This window comes from Taudactylus pleione, unplaced genomic scaffold, assembly GCF_031769625.1.
Source record: "Taudactylus pleione unplaced genomic scaffold, aTauple2 ptg000282l, whole genome shotgun sequence".
Taxonomy (NCBI): Eukaryota; Metazoa; Chordata; class Amphibia; order Anura; family Myobatrachidae; genus Taudactylus; species Taudactylus pleione.
In genome coordinates this window covers 13,845,449-13,866,344 of record NW_028284684.1, presented here as the reverse complement: position 1 = coordinate 13,866,344, position 20,896 = coordinate 13,845,449, and the positions used below count along the sequence as shown (strand labels likewise).

General features: G+C 39.1%; 5 non-coding genes across 5 annotated transcripts; all 5 read right to left on the bottom strand.

Annotated features, from left to right (window-relative positions):
• Window positions 1-2,059: 2,059 nt before the first annotated feature.
• TRNAD-GUC (transfer RNA aspartic acid (anticodon GUC)) lies at window positions 2,060-2,131 on the bottom strand. Its single transcript has one exon. It is a non-coding gene; the product is annotated as a tRNA-Asp (tRNA).
• A 5,968-nt stretch (window positions 2,132-8,099) lies between these two features.
• TRNAD-GUC (transfer RNA aspartic acid (anticodon GUC)) lies at window positions 8,100-8,171 on the bottom strand. Its single transcript has one exon. It is a non-coding gene; the product is annotated as a tRNA-Asp (tRNA).
• Window positions 8,172-14,141: 5,970 nt separating this feature from the next.
• On the bottom strand, window positions 14,142-14,213 carry TRNAD-GUC (transfer RNA aspartic acid (anticodon GUC)). Its single transcript has one exon. It is a non-coding gene; the product is annotated as a tRNA-Asp (tRNA).
• A 1,942-nt stretch (window positions 14,214-16,155) lies between these two features.
• TRNAD-GUC (transfer RNA aspartic acid (anticodon GUC)) lies at window positions 16,156-16,227 on the bottom strand. The gene has a single exon. It is a non-coding gene; the product is annotated as a tRNA-Asp (tRNA).
• Window positions 16,228-18,166: 1,939 nt separating this feature from the next.
• Window positions 18,167-18,238, bottom strand: TRNAD-GUC (transfer RNA aspartic acid (anticodon GUC)). Its single transcript has one exon. It is a non-coding gene; the product is annotated as a tRNA-Asp (tRNA).
• Between the last annotated feature and the right edge of the window lie 2,658 nt (window positions 18,239-20,896).

Sequence of the window (20,896 nt, the reverse complement as noted above, 5' to 3'; positions counted from 1 at the left end):
TTTTCCAGTGTGTCTGAAATGGAATATTGGAGAAATAAAAGTTATAGCCTCCCCGTCGGTGAATTCAACCCCAGTCTCCCGCGTGACAGGCGGGAACACTCACCACTATACTAACGAGGATCAGCTGTGTGCTGTGATTTCTGGTCCAGTCTTGAAAGTGATTTTCAACTAAGAGTTGTTATAATTTCCTTGGGTAATGAAAATGATTGAAATCATTTATACATCAAATTGTTAGTGTACTCTTTCACCATATATCAGATCCATGTCGATTCTTCTGCATCATGAGCTAGGTCAAATGCTTATAGAAATTGCCCCAGCTATCATTTTCTTACTCTACCCATGTCTGATAATCCCTGGACTGAGATGTTCTAGGATTTTACTGTTGATTTGCCAGTGTTTATAGGTATTTCTATGAATTGATTTATGGTTGACCATTTCTGATGCTTGATTGTATATTTAGTAATTCAAGATCCTTTAAAAAGCTCAAATGAATTTAGCAAAACCCATTACCCCTTATCAACTTTTTTCTAATTAGAATTTGCTTAGAAATCCTTGAATGGCTAAAAGACTATTATGCTAGAGACCAATGGTAGCTCTGCATGAGGAATATTAAACTCCAAATCTCTTCTGCTAAATTATGCCCAAATTATGTGAATGCTATAAAAATTGATAATTTATTCTATTATTCAGCTACTGTTTCCAACTTAATTAAAAAAAATTTATATATGTAAATATTCACTCTTCTTTTAAGGCACCAATAAATATCTATGCGTTTTCTGGATATTCTATACCATACAATTTTAATACATGGGAATCCTGAAAATAAAGTCCAATAAATGCTGGATTTGCCATGTTGTACATGTACTAAGCAATATCTTTTAGATTATAGCTGATATAGGGCCTGATTCAGAGCCGCTTGCTGCTAGTGAGTGCTTGCTCAGAATAAGGGCGTTTTTTATGTTTTGTATTTGTTTTTTTCTTTCATCAGGCCGCTCGCTAAGCTGTCGGTGACTACCCACAGCTTTTGCGAGTGGCCTGGAGCCCATTGCGATTATCGTGACCATCAGGCTTGCGAGGAGACCCTGTGGAAGGGTCTGAGCTCTCACAAGCCCGAGTAAACTTCCTGCTCTAATAGAACAGGAAGTCCACTACTGACATCACTAGTGATGTCAGTAGGGCCACCCACAAACACCAGGCGTTCCTAAGGGAATGCCTGCATTTGTGCAGCCACCCCCCCCTCCCCGCATACAAAACGCGGTGAGTTATCAATCAACATTGACAGCCGCTCCGTCTTGTAGCTAGACCCATATCGATGGAGCAGCCGTCGCTGGACGGATCTTGCGCATGCACACGCCAGAGGCGGCGCATGGGTAGTGGGGGACCGTCGAACCACTTACGAGTGTTGTGCGCTTGCGAGTGTGTCTGAATCAGGCCCATAGTACTTAGGAAATTTTTGGGTGCTTGCCAAAGACATGTAAATGAAGTGCTTGTTAAAAAATAAAATCCATTCTACTAACCATTGCAAAATGGAATTTGGGTCTTGAGGACCCACCTCATGGAGTTGGGCTTAGACAGCACAAGAAAATTGCTTGAGAAGTTACTTGACCTATACTGTTCTTGAGAATGGGGCCCAACAATGTGGTCTTTCAATGCTAGAAATGTCAAAATAATTCTGAATGTTGTAGTTTGATGTCCTAGAAAATGTGTGCAGTTTTCATTCCAAAAAGTGGCATACACCAATATGCCAACCTCCTTGCCTATATTTTATTTCTACATATAAAAATATAAGTATGTAGAAACCTTCCCAAAATACCAAACCATTCTGATTTATTCCATAGCCACCTAACGCCAACAAATGGTAATAGAAGTATATAATTACAGTTGGTACATTTTGTTTTCTCTATCTGCTATTCCATTTGTATGGATCTATGAGGGTTTCCTTTAAGTACACATCTCAATATATTATAGTTTGGGTTGTTATTTATGCATGCCATAACATTTGTATTATTATTTTTCCACTGTGTCTGAAATGGAATATTGGAGAAATAAAAGTTATAGCCTCCCCGTCGGGGAATTGAACCCCGGTCTCCCGCGTGACAGGCGGGGATACTCACCACTATACTAACGAGGATCAGCTGTGTGCTGTGATTTCTGGTCCAGTCCAGAAAAGTGATTTTCAACTAAGAGTTGTTATAATTTCCTTGGGTAATGAAAATGATTGAAATCATTTATACATCAATTTGTTAGTGTACTCTTTCACCATATATCAGATCCATGTCGATTCTTCTGCATCATGAGCTAGGTCAAATGCTTATAGAAATTGCCCCAGCTATCATTTTCTTACTCTACCCATGTCCGATAATCCCTGGACTGAGATGTTCTAGGATTTTACTGTTGATTTGCCAGTGTTTATAGGTATTTCTATGAATTGATTTATGGTTGACCATTTCTGATGCTTGATTGTATATTTAGTAATTCAAGATCCTTTAAAAAGCTCAAATGAATTTAGCAAAACCCATTACCCCTTATCAACTTTTTTCTAATTAGAATTTGCTTAGAAATCCTTGAATGGCTAAAAGACTATTATGCTAGAGACCAATGGTAGCTCTGCATGAGGAATATTAAACTCCAAATCTCTTCTGCTAAATTATGCCCAAATTATGTGAATGCTATAAAAATTGATAATTTATTCTATTATTCAGCTACTGTTTCCAACTTAATTAAAAAAAAAATATATATGTATATATTCACTCTTCTTTTAAGGCACCAATAAATATCTATGCATTTTCTGGATATTCTATACCATACAATTTTAATACATGGGAATCCTGAATATAAAGTCCAATAAATGCTGGATTTGCCATGTTGTACATGTTCTAAGCAATATCTTTTAGATTATAGCTGATATAGGGCCTGATTCAGAGCCGCTTGCTGCTAGTGAGTGCTTGCTCAGAATAACGGCGGTTTTTTATGTTTTGTATTTGTTTTTTTCTTTCATCAGGCCGCTCGCTAAGCTGTGGGTGACTACCCACAGCTTTTGCGAGTGGCCTGGAGCCCATCGCGATTATCGTGACCATCAGGCTTGCGAGGAGACCCTGTGGAAGGGTCTGAGCTCTCACGAGAGCGAGTAAACTTCCTGCTCTAATAGAACAGGAAGTCCACTACTGACATCACTAGTGATGTCAGTAGGGCCACCCACAAACACCAGGCGTTCCTAAGGGAATGCCTGCATTTGTGCAGCCACCCCCCCCTCCCCGCATACAAAACGCGGTGAGTTATCAATAAACATTGACAGCCGCTCCGTCTTGTAGCTAGACCCATATCGATGGAGCAGCCGTCACTGGACAGATCTTGCGCATGCACACGCCGGAGGCGGCGCATGGGTAGTGGGGGACCGTCGAACCACTTACGAGTGTTGTGCGCTTGCGAGTGTGTCTGAATCAGGCCCATAGTCCTTAGGAAAATTTTTGGGTGCTTGCCAAAGACATGTAAATGAAGTGCTTGTTAAAAAATAAAATCCATTCTACTAACCATTGCAAAATGGAATTTGGGTCTTGAGGACCCACCTCATGGAGTTGGGCTTAGACAGCACAAGAAAATTGCTTGAGAAGTTACTTGACCTATACTGTTCTTGAGAATGGGGCCCAGCAATGTGGTCTTTCAATGCTAGAAATGTCAAAATAATTCTGAATGTTGTAGTTTGATGTCCTAGAAAATGTGTGCAGTTTTCATTCCAAAAAGTGGCATACACCAATATGCCAACCTCCTTGCCTATATTTAATTTCTACATATAAAAATGTAAGTATGTATAAACCTTCCCAAAATACCAAACCATTCTGATTTATTCCATAGCCACCGAACGCCAACAAATGGTAATAGAAGTATATCATTACAGTTGGTACATTTTGTTTTCTCTATCTGCTATTCCATTTGTATGGATCTATGAGGGTTTCCTTTAAGTACACATCTCAATATATTATAGTTTGGGTAGTTATTTATGCATGCCATAACATTTGTATTATTATTTTTCCACTGTGTCTGAAATGGAATATTGGAGAAATAAAAGTTATAGCCTCCCCGTCGTGGAATTGAACCCCGGTCTCCCGCGTGACAGGCGGGGATACTCACCACTATACTAACGAGGATCAGCTGTGTGCTGGGATTTCTGGTCCAGTCCAGAAAATTGATTTTCAACTAAGAGTTGTTATAATTTCCTTGGGTAATGAAAATGATTGAAATCATTTATACATCAATTTGTTAGTGTACTCTTTCACCATATATCAGATCCATGTCGATTCTTCTGCATCATGAGCACTAGGTCAAATGCTTATAGAGATTGCCCCAGCTATCATTTTCTTACTCTACCCATGTCCGATAATCCCTGGACTGAGATGTTCTATGATTTTACTGTTGATTTGCCAGTGTTTATAGGTATTTCTATGAATTGATTTATGGTTGACCATTTCTGATGCTTGATTGTATATTTATTAATTCAAGATCCTTTAAAAAGCTCAAATGAATTTAGCAAAACCCATTACCCCTTATCAACTTTTTTCTAATTAGAATTTGCTTAGAAATCCTTGAATGGCTAAAAGACTATTATGCTAGAGACCAATGGTAGCTCTGCATGAGGAATATTAAACTCCAAATCTCTTCTGCTAAATTATGCCCAAATTATGTGAATGCTATAAAAATTGATAATTTATTCTATTATTCAGCTACTGTTTCCAACTTAATTAAAAAAAATATATATATGTAAATATTCACTCTTCTTTTAAGGCACAAATAAATATCTATGCGTTTTCTGGATATTCTATACCATACAATTTTAATACATGGGAATCCTGAATATAAAGTCCAATAAATGCTGGATTTGCCATGTTGTACATGTTCTAAGCAATATCTTTTAGATTATAGCTGATATAGGGCCTGATTCAGAGCCGCTTGCTGCTAGTGAGTGCTTGCTCAGAATAAGGGCGTTTTTTTATGTTTTGTATTTGTTTTTTTCTTTCATCAGGCCGCTCGCTAAGCTGTGGGTGACTACCCACAGCTTTTGCGAGTGGCCTGGAGCCCATCGCGATTATCGTGACCATCAGGCTTGCGAGGAGACCCTGTGGAAGGGTCTGAGCTCTCACAAGCCCGAGTAAACTTCCTGCTCTAATAGAACAGGAAGTCCACTACTGACATCACTAGTGATGTCAGTAGGGCCAACCACAAACACCAGGCGTTCCTAAGGGAATGCCTGCATTTGTGCAGCCACCCCCCCTCCCCGCATACAAAACGCGGTGATTTATCAATCAACATTGACAGCCGCTCCGTCTTGTAGCTAGACCCATATCGATGGAGCAGCCATCGCTGGACGGATCTTGCACATGCACACGCCGGAGGCGGCGCATGGGTAGTGGGGGACCGTCGAACCACTTACGAGTGTTGTGCGCTTGCGAGTGTGTCTGAATCAGGCCCATAGTCCTTAGGAAAAATTTTGGGTGCTTGCCAAAGACATGTAAATGAAGTGCTTGTTAAAAAATAAAATCCATTCTACTAACCATTGCAAAATGGAATTTGGGTCTTGAGGACCCACCTCATGGAGTTGGGCTTAGACAGCACAAGAAAATTGCTTGAGAAGTTACTTGACCTATACTGTTCTTGAGAATGGGGCCCAGCAATGTGGTCTTTCAATGCTAGAAATGTCAAAATAATTCTGAATGTTGTAGTTTGATGTCCTAGAAAATGTGTGCAGTTTTCATTCCAAAAAGTGGCATACACCAATATGCCAACCTCCTTGCCTATATTTTATTTCTACATATAAAAATGTAAGTATGTATAAACCTTCCCAAAATACCAAACCATTCTGATTTATTCCATAGCCACCGAACGCCAACAAATGGTAATAGAAGTATATCATTACAGTTGGTACATTTTGTTTTCTCTATCTGCTATTCCATTTGTATGGATCTATGAGGATTTCCTTTAAGTACACATCTCAATATATTATAGTTTGGGTTGTTATTTATGCATGCCATAACATTTGTATTATTATTTTTCCAGTGTGTCTGAAATGGAATATTGGAGAAATAAAAGTTATAGCCTCCCCGTCGGTGAATTCAACCCCAGTCTCCCGCGTGACAGGCGGGAACACTCACCACTATACTAACGAGGATCAGCTGTGTGCTGTGATTTCTGGTCCAGTCTTGAAAGTGATTTTCAACTAAGAGTTGTTATAATTTCCTTGGGTAATGAAAATGATTGAAATCATTTATACATCAAATTGTTAGTGTACTCTTTCACCATATATCAGATCCATGTCGATTCTTCTGCATCATGAGCTAGGTCAAATGCTTATAGAAATTGCCCCAGCTATCATTTTCTTACTCTACCCATGTCTGATAATCCCTGGACTGAGATGTTCTAGGATTTTACTGTTGATTTGCCAGTGTTTATAGGTATTTCTATGAATTGATTTATGGTTGACCATTTCTGATGCTTGATTGTATATTTAGTAATTCAAGATCCTTTAAAAAGCTCAAATGAATTTAGCAAAACCCATTACCCCTTATCAACTTTTTTCTAATTAGAATTTGCTTAGAAATCCTTGAATGGCTAAAAGACTATTATGCTAGAGACCAATGGTAGCTCTGCATGAGGAATATTAAACTCCAAATCTCTTCTGCTAAATTATGCCCAAATTATGTGAATGCTATAAAAATTGATAATTTATTCTATTATTCAGCTACTGTTTCCAACTTAATTAAAAAAAATTTATATATGTAAATATTCACTCTTCTTTTAAGGCACCAATAAATATCTATGCGTTTTCTGGATATTCTATACCATACAATTTTAATACATGGGAATCCTGAAAATAAAGTCCAATAAATGCTGGATTTGCCATGTTGTACATGTACTAAGCAATATCTTTTAGATTATAGCTGATATAGGGCCTGATTCAGAGCCGCTTGCTGCTAGTGAGTGCTTGCTCAGAATAAGGGCGTTTTTTATGTTTTGTATTTGTTTTTTTCTTTCATCAGGCCGCTCGCTAAGCTGTCGGTGACTACCCACAGCTTTTGCGAGTGGCCTGGAGCCCATTGCGATTATCGTGACCATCAGGCTTGCGAGGAGACCCTGTGGAAGGGTCTGAGCTCTCACAAGCCCGAGTAAACTTCCTGCTCTAATAGAACAGGAAGTCCACTACTGACATCACTAGTGATGTCAGTAGGGCCACCCACAAACACCAGGCGTTCCTAAGGGAATGCCTGCATTTGTGCAGCCACCCCCCCCTCCCCGCATACAAAACGCGGTGAGTTATCAATCAACATTGACAGCCGCTCCGTCTTGTAGCTAGACCCATATCGATGGAGCAGCCGTCGCTGGACGGATCTTGCGCATGCACACGCCAGAGGCGGCGCATGGGTAGTGGGGGACCGTCGAACCACTTACGAGTGTTGTGCGCTTGCGAGTGTGTCTGAATCAGGCCCATAGTACTTAGGAAATTTTTGGGTGCTTGCCAAAGACATGTAAATGAAGTGCTTGTTAAAAAATAAAATCCATTCTACTAACCATTGCAAAATGGAATTTGGGTCTTGAGGACCCACCTCATGGAGTTGGGCTTAGACAGCACAAGAAAATTGCTTGAGAAGTTACTTGACCTATACTGTTCTTGAGAATGGGGCCCAACAATGTGGTCTTTCAATGCTAGAAATGTCAAAATAATTCTGAATGTTGTAGTTTGATGTCCTAGAAAATGTGTGCAGTTTTCATTCCAAAAAGTGGCATACACCAATATGCCAACCTCCTTGCCTATATTTTATTTCTACATATAAAAATATAAGTATGTAGAAACCTTCCCAAAATACCAAACCATTCTGATTTATTCCATAGCCACCTAACGCCAACAAATGGTAATAGAAGTATATAATTACAGTTGGTACATTTTGTTTTCTCTATCTGCTATTCCATTTGTATGGATCTATGAGGGTTTCCTTTAAGTACACATCTCAATATATTATAGTTTGGGTTGTTATTTATGCATGCCATAACATTTGTATTATTATTTTTCCACTGTGTCTGAAATGGAATATTGGAGAAATAAAAGTTATAGCCTCCCCGTCGGGGAATTGAACCCCGGTCTCCCGCGTGACAGGCGGGGATACTCACCACTATACTAACGAGGATCAGCTGTGTGCTGTGATTTCTGGTCCAGTCCAGAAAAGTGATTTTCAACTAAGAGTTGTTATAATTTCCTTGGGTAATGAAAATGATTGAAATCATTTATACATCAATTTGTTAGTGTACTCTTTCACCATATATCAGATCCATGTCGATTCTTCTGCATCATGAGCTAGGTCAAATGCTTATAGAAATTGCCCCAGCTATCATTTTCTTACTCTACCCATGTCCGATAATCCCTGGACTGAGATGTTCTAGGATTTTACTGTTGATTTGCCAGTGTTTATAGGTATTTCTATGAATTGATTTATGGTTGACCATTTCTGATGCTTGATTGTATATTTAGTAATTCAAGATCCTTTAAAAAGCTCAAATGAATTTAGCAAAACCCATTACCCCTTATCAACTTTTTTCTAATTAGAATTTGCTTAGAAATCCTTGAATGGCTAAAAGACTATTATGCTAGAGACCAATGGTAGCTCTGCATGAGGAATATTAAACTCCAAATCTCTTCTGCTAAATTATGCCCAAATTATGTGAATGCTATAAAAATTGATAATTTATTCTATTATTCAGCTACTGTTTCCAACTTAATTAAAAAAAAAATATATATGTATATATTCACTCTTCTTTTAAGGCACCAATAAATATCTATGCATTTTCTGGATATTCTATACCATACAATTTTAATACATGGGAATCCTGAATATAAAGTCCAATAAATGCTGGATTTGCCATGTTGTACATGTTCTAAGCAATATCTTTTAGATTATAGCTGATATAGGGCCTGATTCAGAGCCGCTTGCTGCTAGTGAGTGCTTGCTCAGAATAACGGCGGTTTTTTATGTTTTGTATTTGTTTTTTTCTTTCATCAGGCCGCTCGCTAAGCTGTGGGTGACTACCCACAGCTTTTGCGAGTGGCCTGGAGCCCATCGCGATTATCGTGACCATCAGGCTTGCGAGGAGACCCTGTGGAAGGGTCTGAGCTCTCACGAGAGCGAGTAAACTTCCTGCTCTAATAGAACAGGAAGTCCACTACTGACATCACTAGTGATGTCAGTAGGGCCACCCACAAACACCAGGCGTTCCTAAGGGAATGCCTGCATTTGTGCAGCCACCCCCCCCTCCCCGCATACAAAACGCGGTGAGTTATCAATAAACATTGACAGCCGCTCCGTCTTGTAGCTAGACCCATATCGATGGAGCAGCCGTCACTGGACAGATCTTGCGCATGCACACGCCGGAGGCGGCGCATGGGTAGTGGGGGACCGTCGAACCACTTACGAGTGTTGTGCGCTTGCGAGTGTGTCTGAATCAGGCCCATAGTCCTTAGGAAAATTTTTGGGTGCTTGCCAAAGACATGTAAATGAAGTGCTTGTTAAAAAATAAAATCCATTCTACTAACCATTGCAAAATGGAATTTGGGTCTTGAGGACCCACCTCATGGAGTTGGGCTTAGACAGCACAAGAAAATTGCTTGAGAAGTTACTTGACCTATACTGTTCTTGAGAATGGGGCCCAGCAATGTGGTCTTTCAATGCTAGAAATGTCAAAATAATTCTGAATGTTGTAGTTTGATGTCCTAGAAAATGTGTGCAGTTTTCATTCCAAAAAGTGGCATACACCAATATGCCAACCTCCTTGCCTATATTTAATTTCTACATATAAAAATGTAAGTATGTATAAACCTTCCCAAAATACCAAACCATTCTGATTTATTCCATAGCCACCGAACGCCAACAAATGGTAATAGAAGTATATCATTACAGTTGGTACATTTTGTTTTCTCTATCTGCTATTCCATTTGTATGGATCTATGAGGGTTTCCTTTAAGTACACATCTCAATATATTATAGTTTGGGTAGTTATTTATGCATGCCATAACATTTGTATTATTATTTTTCCACTGTGTCTGAAATGGAATATTGGAGAAATAAAAGTTATAGCCTCCCCGTCAGGGAATTGAACCCCGGTCTCCCGCGTGACAGGCGGAGATACTCACCACTATACTAACGAAGATCAGCTGTGTGCTGTGATTTCTGGTCCAGTCCAGAAAAGTGATTTTCAACTAAGAGTTGTTAAAATTTCCTTGGGTAATGAAAATGATTGAAATCATTTATACATCAATTTGTTAGTGTATTCTTTCACCATATATCAGATCCATGTCGATTCTTCTGCATCATGAGCTAGGTCAAATGCTTATAGAAATTGCCCCAGCTATCATTTTCTTACTCTACCCATGTCCGATAATCCCTGGACTGAGATGTTCTAGGATTTTACTGTTGATTTGCCAGTGTTTATAGGTATTTCTATGAATTGATTTATGGTTGACCATTTCTGATGCTTGATTGTATATTTAGTAATTCAAGATCCTTTAAAAAGCTCAAATGAATTTAGCAAAACCCATTACCCCTTATCAACTTTTTTCTAATTAGAATTTGCTTAGAAATCCTTGAATGGCTAAAAGACTATTATGCTAGAGACCAATGGTAGCTCTGCATGAGGAATATTAAACTCCAAATCTCTTCTGCTAAATTATGCCCAAATTATGTGAATGCTATAAAAATTGATAATTTATTCTATTATTCAGCTACTGTTTCCAACTTAATTAAAAAAAAAAAATATATATATATATATATTCACTCTTCTTTTAAGGCACCAATAAATATCTATGCATTTTCTGGATATTCTATACCATACAATTTTAATACATGGGAATCCTGAATATAAAGTCCAATAAATGCTGGATTTGCCATGTTGTACATGTTCTAAGCAATATCTTTTAGATTATAGCTGATATAGGGCCTGATTCAGAGCCGCTTGCTGCTAGTGAGTGCTTGCTCAGAATAACGGCGTTTTTTTATGTTTTGTATTTGTTTTTTTCTTTCATCAGGCCGCTCGCTAAGCTGTGGGTGACTACCCACAGCTTTTGCGAGTGGCCTGGAGCCCATCGCGATTATCGTGACCATCAGGCTTGCGAGGAGACCCTGTGGAAGGGTCTGAGCTCTCACGAGCCCGAGTAAACTTCCTGCTCTAATAGAACAGGAAGTCCACTACTGACATCACTAGTGATGTCAGTAGGGCCACCCACAAACACCAGGCGTTCCTAAGGGAATGCCTGCATTTGTGCAGCCCCCCCCCTCCCCGCATACAAAACGCGGTGAGTTATCAATCAACATTGACAGCCGCTCCGTCTTGTAGCTAGACCCATATCGATGGAGCAGCCGTCGCTGGACGGATCTTGCGCATGCACACGCCGGAGGCGGCGCATGGGTAGTGGGGGACCGTCGAACCACTTACGAGTGTTGTGCGCTTGCGAGTGTGTCTGAATCAGGCCCATAGTCCTTAGGAAAATTTTTGGGTGCTTGCCAAAGACATGTAAATGAAGTGCTTGTTAAAAAATAAAATCCATTCTACTAACCATTGCAAAATGGAATTTGGGTCTTGAGGACCCACCTCATGGAGTTGGGCTTAGACAGCACAAGAAAATTGCTTGAGAAGTTACTTGACCTATACTGTTCTTGAGAATGGGGCCCAGCAATGTGGTCTTTCAATGCTAGAAATGTCAAAATAATTCTGAATGTTGTAGTTTGATGTCCTAGAAAATGTGTGCAGTTTTCATTCCAAAAAGTGGCATACACCAATATGCCAACCTCCTTGCCTATATTTTATTTCTACATATAAAAATGTAAGTATGTATAAACCTTCCCAAAATACCAAACCATTGTGATTTATTCCATAGCCACCTAACGCCAACAAATGGTAATAGAAGTATATCATTACAGTTGGTACATTTTGTTTTCTCTATCTGCTATTCCATTTGTATGGATCTATGAGGGTTTCCTTTAAGTACACATCTCAATATATTATAGTTTGGGTTGTTATTTATGCATGCCATAACATTTGTATTATTATTTTTCCACTGTGTCTGAAATAGAATATTGGAGAAATAAAAGTTATAGCCTCCCCGTCAGGGAAATGAACCCCGGTCTCCCGCGTGACAGGCGGGGATACTCACCACTATACTAACGAGGATCAGCTGTGTGCTATGATTTCTGGTCCAGTCCAGAAAAGTGATTTTCAAGTAAGAGTTGTTATAATTTCCTTGGGTAATGAAAATGATTGAAATCATTTATACATCAATTTGTTAGTGTACTCTTTCACCATATATCAGATCCATGTCGATTCTTCTGCATCATGAGCTAGGTCAAATGCTTATAGAAATTGCTCCAGCTATAATTTTCTTACTCTACCCATGTCCGATAATCCCTGGACTGAGATGTTCTAGGATTTTACTGTTGATTTGCCAGTGTTTATAGGTATTTCTATGAATTGATTTATGGTTGACCATTTCTGATGCTTGATTGTATATTTAGTAATTCAAGATCCTTTAAAAAGCTCAAATGAATTTAGCAAAACCCATTACCCCTTATCAACTTTTTTCTAATTAGAATTTGCTTAGAAATCCTTGAATGGCTAAAAGACTATTATGCTAGAGACCAATGGTAGCTCTGCATGAGGAATATTAAACTCCAAATCTCTTCTGCTAAATTATGCCCAAATTATGTGAATGCTATAAAAATTGATAATTTATTCTATTATTCAGCTACTGTTTCCAACTTAATTAAAAAAAATATATATATGTATATATTCACTCTTCTTTTAAGGCACCAATAAATATCTATGCATTTTCTGGATATTCTATACCATACAATTTTAATACATGGGAATCCTGAATATAAAGTCCAATAAATGCTGGATTTGCCATGTTGTACATGTTCTAAGCAATATCTTTTAGATTATAGCTGATATAGGGCCTGATTCAGAGCCGCTTGCTGCTAGTGAGTGCTTGCTCAGAATAACGGCGGTTTTTTATGTTTTGTATTTGTTTTTTTCTTTCATCAGGCCGCTCGCTAAGCTGTGGGTGACTACCCACAGCTTTTGCGAGTGGCCTGGAGCCCATCGCGATTATCGTGACCATCAGGCTTGCGAGGAGACCCTGTGGAAGGGTCTGAGCTCTCACGAGAGCGAGTAAACTTCCTGCTCTAATAGAACAGGAAGTCCACTACTGACATCACTAGTGATGTCAGTAGGGCCACCCACAAACACCAGGCGTTCCTAAGGGAATGCCTGCATTTGTGCAGCCCCCCCCCTCCCCGCATACAAAACGCGGTGAGTTATCAATCAACATTGACAGCCGCTCCGTCTTGTAGCTAGACCCATATCGATGGAGCAGCCGTCGCTGGACGGATCTTGCGCATGCACACGCCGGAGGCGGCGCATGGGTAGTGGGGGACCGTCGAACCACTTACGAGTGTTGTGCGCTTGCGAGTGTGTCTGAATCAGGCCCATAGTCCTTAGGAAAATTTTTGGGTGCTTGCCAAAGACATGTAAATGAAGTGCTTGTTAAAAAATAAAATCCATTCTACTAACCATTGCAAAATGGAATTTGGGTCTTGAGGACCCACCTCATGGAGTTGGGCTTAGACAGCACAAGAAAATTGCTTGAGAAGTTACTTGACCTATACTGTTCTTGAGAATGGGGCCCAGCAATGTGGTCTTTCAATGCTAGAAATGTCAAAATAATTCTGAATGTTGTAGTTTGATGTCCTAGAAAATGTGTGCAGTTTTCATTCCAAAAAGTGGCATACACCAATATGCCAACCTCCTTGCCTATATTTTATTTCTACATATAAAAATGTAAGTATGTATAAACCTTCCCAAAATACCAAACCATTGTGATTTATTCCATAGCCACCTAACGCCAACAAATGGTAATAGAAGTATATCATTACAGTTGGTACATTTTGTTTTCTCTATCTGCTATTCCATTTGTATGGATCTATGAGGGTTTCCTTTAAGTACACATCTCAATATATTATAGTTTGGGTTGTTATTTATGCATGCCATAACATTTGTATTATTATTTTTCCACTGTGTCTATAATGGAATATTGGAGAAATAAAAGTTATAGCCTCCCCGTCAGGGAATTGAACCCCGGTCTCCCGCGTGACAGGCGGGGATACTCACCACTATACTAACGAGGATCAGCTGTGTGCTATGATTTCTGGTCCAGTCCAGAAAAGTGATTTTCAAGTAAGAGTTGTTATAATTTCCTTGGGTAATGAAAATGATTGAAATCATTTATACATCAATTTGTTAGTGTACTCTTTCACCATATATCAGATCCATGTCGATTCTTCTGCATCATGAGCTAGGTCAAATGCTTATAGAAATTGCTCCAGCTATAATTTTCTTACTCTACCCATGTCCGATAATCCCTGGACTGAGATGTTCTAGGATTTTACTGTTGATTTGCCAGTGTTTATAGGTATTTCTATGAATTGATTTATGGTTGACCATTTCTGATGCTTGATTGTATATTTAGTAATTCAAGATCCTTTAAAAAGCTCAAATGAATTTAGCAAAACCCATTACCCCTTATCAACTTTTTTCTAATTAGAATTTGCTTAGAAATCCTTGAATGGCTAAAAGACTATTATGCTAGAGACCAATGGTAGCTCTGCATGAGGAATATTAAACTCCAAATCTCTTCTGCTAAATTATGCCCAAATTATGTGAATGCTATAAAAATTGATAATTTATTCTATTATTCAGCTACTGTTTCCAACTTAATTAAAAAAAAAATTTATATATGTATATATTCACCCTTCTTTTAAGGCACCAATAAATATCTATGCATTTTCTGGATATTCTATACCATACAATTTTAATACATGGGAATCCTGAATATAAAGTCCAATAAATGCTGGATTTGCCATGTTGTACATGTTCTAAGCAATATCTTTTAGATTATAGCTGATATAGGGCCTGATTCAGAGCCGCTTGCTGCTAGTGAGTGCTTGCTCAGAATAACGGCGGTTTTTTATGTTTTGTATTTGTTTTTTTCTTTCATCAGGCCGCTCGCTAAGCTGTGGGTGACTACCCACAGCTTTTGCGAGTGGCCTGGAGCCCATCGCGATTATCGTGACCATCAGGCTTGCGAGGAGACCCTGTGGAAGGGTCTGAGCTCTCACGAGAGCGAGTAAACTTCCTGCTCTAATAGAACAGGAAGTCCACTACTGACATCACTAGTGATGTCAGTAGGGCCACCCACAAACACCAGGCGTTCCTAAGGGAATGCCTGCATTTGTGCAGCCCCCCCCCTCCCCGCATACAAAACGCGGTGAGTTATCAATCAACATTGACAGCCGTTCCGTCTTGTAGCTAGACCCATATCGATGGAGCAGCCGTCGCTGGACGGATCTTGCGCATGCACACGCCGGAGGCGGCGCATGGGTAGTGGGGGACCGTCGAACCACTTACGAGTGTTGTGCGCTTGCGAGTGTGTCTGAATCAGGCCCATAGTCCTTAGGAAAATTTTTGGGTGCTTGCCAAAGACATGTAAATGAAGTGCTTGTTAAAAAATAAAATCCATTCTACTAACCATTGCAAAATGGAATTTGGGTCTTGAGGACCCACCTCATGGAGTTGGGCTTAGACAGCACAAGAAAATTGCTTGAGAAGTTACTTGACCTATACTGTTCTTGAGAATGGGGCCCAGCAATGTGGTCTTTCAATGCTAGAAATGTCAAAATAATTCTGAATGTTGTAGTTTGATGTCCTAGAAAATGTGTGCAGTTTTCATTCAAAAAAGTGGCATACACCAATATGCCAACCTCCTTGCCTATATTTTATTTCTACATATAAAAATGTAAGTATGTATAAACCTTCCCAAAATACCAAACCATTGTGATTTATTCCATAGCCACCTAACGCCAACAAATGGTAATAGAAGTATATCATTACAGTTGGTACATTTTGTTTTCTCTATCTGCTATTCCATTTGTATGGATCTATGAGGGTTTCCTTTAAGTACACATCTCAATATATTATAGTTTGGGTTGTTATTTATGCATGCCATAACATTTGTATTATTATTTTTCCACTGTGTCTGAAATGGAATATTGGAGAAATAAAAGTTATAGCCTCCCCGTCAGGGAATTGAACCCCGGTCTCCCGCGTGACAGGCGGGGATACTCACCACTATACTAACGAGGATCAGCTGTGTGCTATGATTTCTGGTCCAGTCCAGAAAAGTGATTTTCAAGTAAGAGTTGTTATAATTTCCTTGGGTAATGAAAATGATTGAAATCATTTATACATCAATTTGTTAGTGTACTCTTTCACCATATATCAGATCCATGTCGATTTTCTGCATCATGAGCTAGGTCAAATGCTTATAGAAATTGCTCCAGCTATAATTTTCTTACTCTACCCATGTCCGATAATCCCTGGACTGAGATGTTCTAGGATTTTACTGTTGATTTGCCAGTGTTTATAGGTATTTCTATGAATTGTTTTATGGTTGACCATTTCTGATGCTTGATTGTATATTTAGTAATTCAAGATCCTTTAAAAAGCTCAAATGAATTTAGCAAAACCCATTACCCCTTATCAACTTTTTTCTAATTAGAATTTGCTTAGAAATCCTTGAATGGCTAAAAGACTATTATGCTAGAGACCAATGGTAGCTCTGCATGAGGAATATTAAACTCCAAATCTCTTCTGCTAAATTATGCCCAAATTATGTGAATGCTATAAAAATTGATAATTTATTCTATTATTCAGCTACTGTTTCCAACTTAATTAAAAAAAAAAAATATATGTATATATTCACTCTTCTTTTAAGGCACCAATAAATATCTATGCATTTTCTGGATATTCTATACCATACAATTTTAATACATGGGAATCCTGAATATAAAGTCCAATAAATGCTGGATTTGCCATGTTGTACATGTTCTAAGCAATATCTTTTAGATTATAGCTGATATAGGGCCTGATTCAGAGCCGCTTGCTGCTAGTGAGTGCTTGCTCAGAATAACGGCGTTTTTTTATGTTTTGTATTTGTTTTTTTCTTTCATCAGTCCGCTCGCTAAGCTGTGGGTGACTACCCACAGCTTTTGCGAGTGGCCTGGAGCCCATCGCGATTATCGTGACCATCAGGCTTGCGAGGAGACCCTGTGGAAGGGTCTGAGCTCTCACGAGCCCGAGTAAACTTCCTGCTCTAATAGAACAGGAAGTCCACTACTGACATCACTAGTGATGTCAGTAGGGCCACCCACAAACACCAGGCGTTCCTAAGGGAATGCCTGCATTTGTGCAGCCCCCCCCCTCCCCGCATACAAAACGCGGTGAGTTATCAATCAACATTGACAGCCGCTCCGTCTTGTAGCTAGACCCATATCAATGGAGCAGCCGTCGCTGGACGGATCTTGCGCATGCACACGCCGGAGGCGGCGAATGGGTAGTGGGGGACCGTCGAACCACTTACGAGTGTTGTGCGCTTGCGAGTGTGTCTGAATCAGGCCCATAGTCCTTAGGAAAATTTTTGGGTGCTTGCCAAAGACATGTAAATGAAGTGCTTGTTAAAAAATAAAATCCATTCTACTAACCATTGCAAAATGGAATTTGGGTCTTGAGGACCCACCTCATGGAGTTGGGCTTAGACAGCACAAGAAAATTGCTTGAGAAGTTACTTGACCTATACTGTTCTTGAGAATGGGGCCCAGCAATGTGGTCTTTCAATGCTAGAAATGTCAAAATAATTCTGAATGTTGTAGTTTGATGTCCTAGAAAATGTGTGCAGTTTTCATTCCAAAAAGTGGCATACACCAATATGCCAACCTCCTTGCCTATATTTTATTTCTACATATAAAAATGTAAGTATGTATAAACCTTCCCAAAATACCAAACCATTGTGATTTATTCCATAGCCACCTAACGCCAACAAATGGTAATAGAAGTATATCATTACAGTTGGTACATTTTGTTTTCTCTATCTGCTATTCCATTTGTATGGATCTATGAGGGTTTCCTTTAAGTACACATCTCAATATATTATAGTTTGGCTTGTTATTTATGCATGCCATAACATTTGTATTATTATTTTTCCACTGTGTCTGAAATGGAATATTGGAGAAATAAAAGTTATAGCCTCCCCGTCGGGGAATTGAACCCCGGTCTCCCGCGTGACAGGCGGGGATACTCACCACTATACTAACGAGGATCAGCTGTGTGCTGTGAATTATGGTCCAGTCCAGAAAAGTGATTTTCAACTAAGAGTTGTTATAATTTCCTTGGGTAATGAAAATGATTGAAATCATTTATACATCAATTTGTTAGTGTACTCTTTCACCATATATCAGATCCATGTCGATTCTTCTGCATCATGAGCTAGGTCAAATGCTTATAGAAATTGCCCCAGCTATCATTTTCTTACTCTACCCATGTCCGATAATCCCTGGACTGAGATGTTCTAGGATTTTACTGTTGATTTGCCAGTGTTTATAGGTATTTCTATGAATTGATTTATGGTTGACCATTTCTGATGCTTGATTGTATATTTAGTAATTCAAGATCCTTTAAAAAGCTCAAATGAATTTAGCAAAACCTATTACCCCTTATCAATTTTTTTCTAATTAGAATTTGCTTAGAAATCCTTGAATGGCTAAAAGACTATTATGCTAGAGACCAATGGTAGCTCTGCATGAGGAATATTAAACTCCAAATCTCTTCTGCTAAATTATGCCCAAATTATGTGAATGCTATAAAAATTGATAATTTATTCTATTATTCAGCTACTGTTTCCAACTTAATTAAAAAAAAATATATATATATATATATATATTCACTCTTCTTTTAAGGCACCAATACATATCTATGCATTTTCTGGATATTCTATACCATACAATTTTAATACATGGGAATCCTGAATATAAAGTCCAATAAATGCTGGATTTGCCATGTTGTACATGTTCTAAGCAATATCTTTTAGATTATAGCTGATATAGGGCCTGATTCAGAGCCGCTTGCTGCTAGTGAGTGCTTGCTCAGAATAACGGCATTTTTTTATGTTTTGTATTTGTTTTTTTCTTTCATCAGGCCGCTCGCTAAGCTGTGGGTGACTACCCACAGCTTTTGCGAGTGGCCTGGAGCCCATCGCGATTATCGTGACCATCAGGCTTGCGAGGAGACCCTGTGGAAGGGTCTGAGCTCTCACAAGCCCGAGTAAACTTCCTGCTCTAATAGAACAGGAAGTCCACTACTGACATCACTAGTGATGTCAGTAGGGCCACCCACAAACACCAGGCGTTCCTAAGGGAATGCCTGCATTTGTGCAGCCCCCCCACTCCCCGCATACAAAACGCGGTGAGTTATCAATCAACATTGACAGCCGCTCCGTCTTGTAGCTAGACCCATATCGATGGAGCAGCCGTCGCTGGACGGATCTTGCGCATGCACACGCCGGAGGCGGCGCATGGGTAGTGGGGGACCGTCGAACCACTTACGAGTGTTGTGCGCTTGCGAGTGTGTCTGAATCAGGCCCATAGTCCTTAGGAAAATTTTTGGGTGCTTGCCAAAGACATGTAAATGAAGTGCTTGTTAAAAAATAAAATCCATTCTACTAACCATTGCAAAATGGAATTTGGGTCTTGAGGACCCACCTCATGGAGTTGGGCTTAGACAGCACAAGAAAATTGCATGAGAAGTTACTTGACCTATACTGTTCTTAAGAATAGGGCCCAACAATGTGGTCTTTCAATGCTAGAAATGTCAAAATAATTCTGAATGTTGTAGTTTGATGTCCTAGAAAATGTGTGCAGTTTTCATTCCAAAAAGTGGCATACACCAATATGCAACCTCCTTGCCTATATTTTATTTCTACATATAAAAATGTAAGTATGTATAAACCTTCCCAAAATACCAAACCATTCTGATTTATTCCATAGCATTTATTCAAATGCTTATAGAAATTGCCCCAGCTATCATTTTCTTACTCTACCCATGTCCGATAATCCCTGGACTGAGATGTTCTAGGATTTTACTGTTGATTTGCCAGTGTTTATAGGTATTTCTATGAATTGATTTATGGTTGACCATTTCTGATGCTTGATTGTATATTTAGTAATTCAAGATCCTTTAAAAAGCTCAAATGAATTTAGCAAAACCTATTACCCCTTATCAATTTTTTTCTAATTAGAATTTGCTTAGAAATCCTTGAATGGCTAAAAGACTATTATGCTAGAGACCAATGGTAGCTCTGCATGAGGAATATTAAACTCCAAATCTCTTCTGCTAAATTATGCCCAAATTATGTGAATGCTATAAAAATTGATAATTTATTCTATTATTCAGCTACTGTTTCCAACTTAATTAAAAAAAAATATATATATATATATATATATTCACTCTTCTTTTAAGGCACCAATACATATCTATGCATTTTCTGGATATTCTATACCATACAATTTTAATACATGGGAATCCTGAATATAAAGTCCAATAAATGCTGGATTTGCCATGTTGTACATGTTCTAAGCAATATCTTTTAGATTATAGCTGATATAGGGCCTGATTCAGAGCCGCTTGCTGCTAGTGAGTGCTTGCTCAGAATAACGGCATTTTTTTATGTTTTGTATTTGTTTTTTTCTTTCATCAGGCCGCTCGCTAAGCTGTGGGTGACTACCCACAGCTTTTGCGAGTGGCCTGGAGCCCATCGCGATTATCGTGACCATCAGGCTTGCGAGGAGACCCTGTGGAAGGGTCTGAGCTCTCACAAGCCCGAGTAAACTTCCTGCTCTAATAGAACAGGAAGTCCACTACTGACATCACTAGTGATGTCAGTAGGGCCACCCACAAACACCAGGCGTTCCTAAGGGAATGC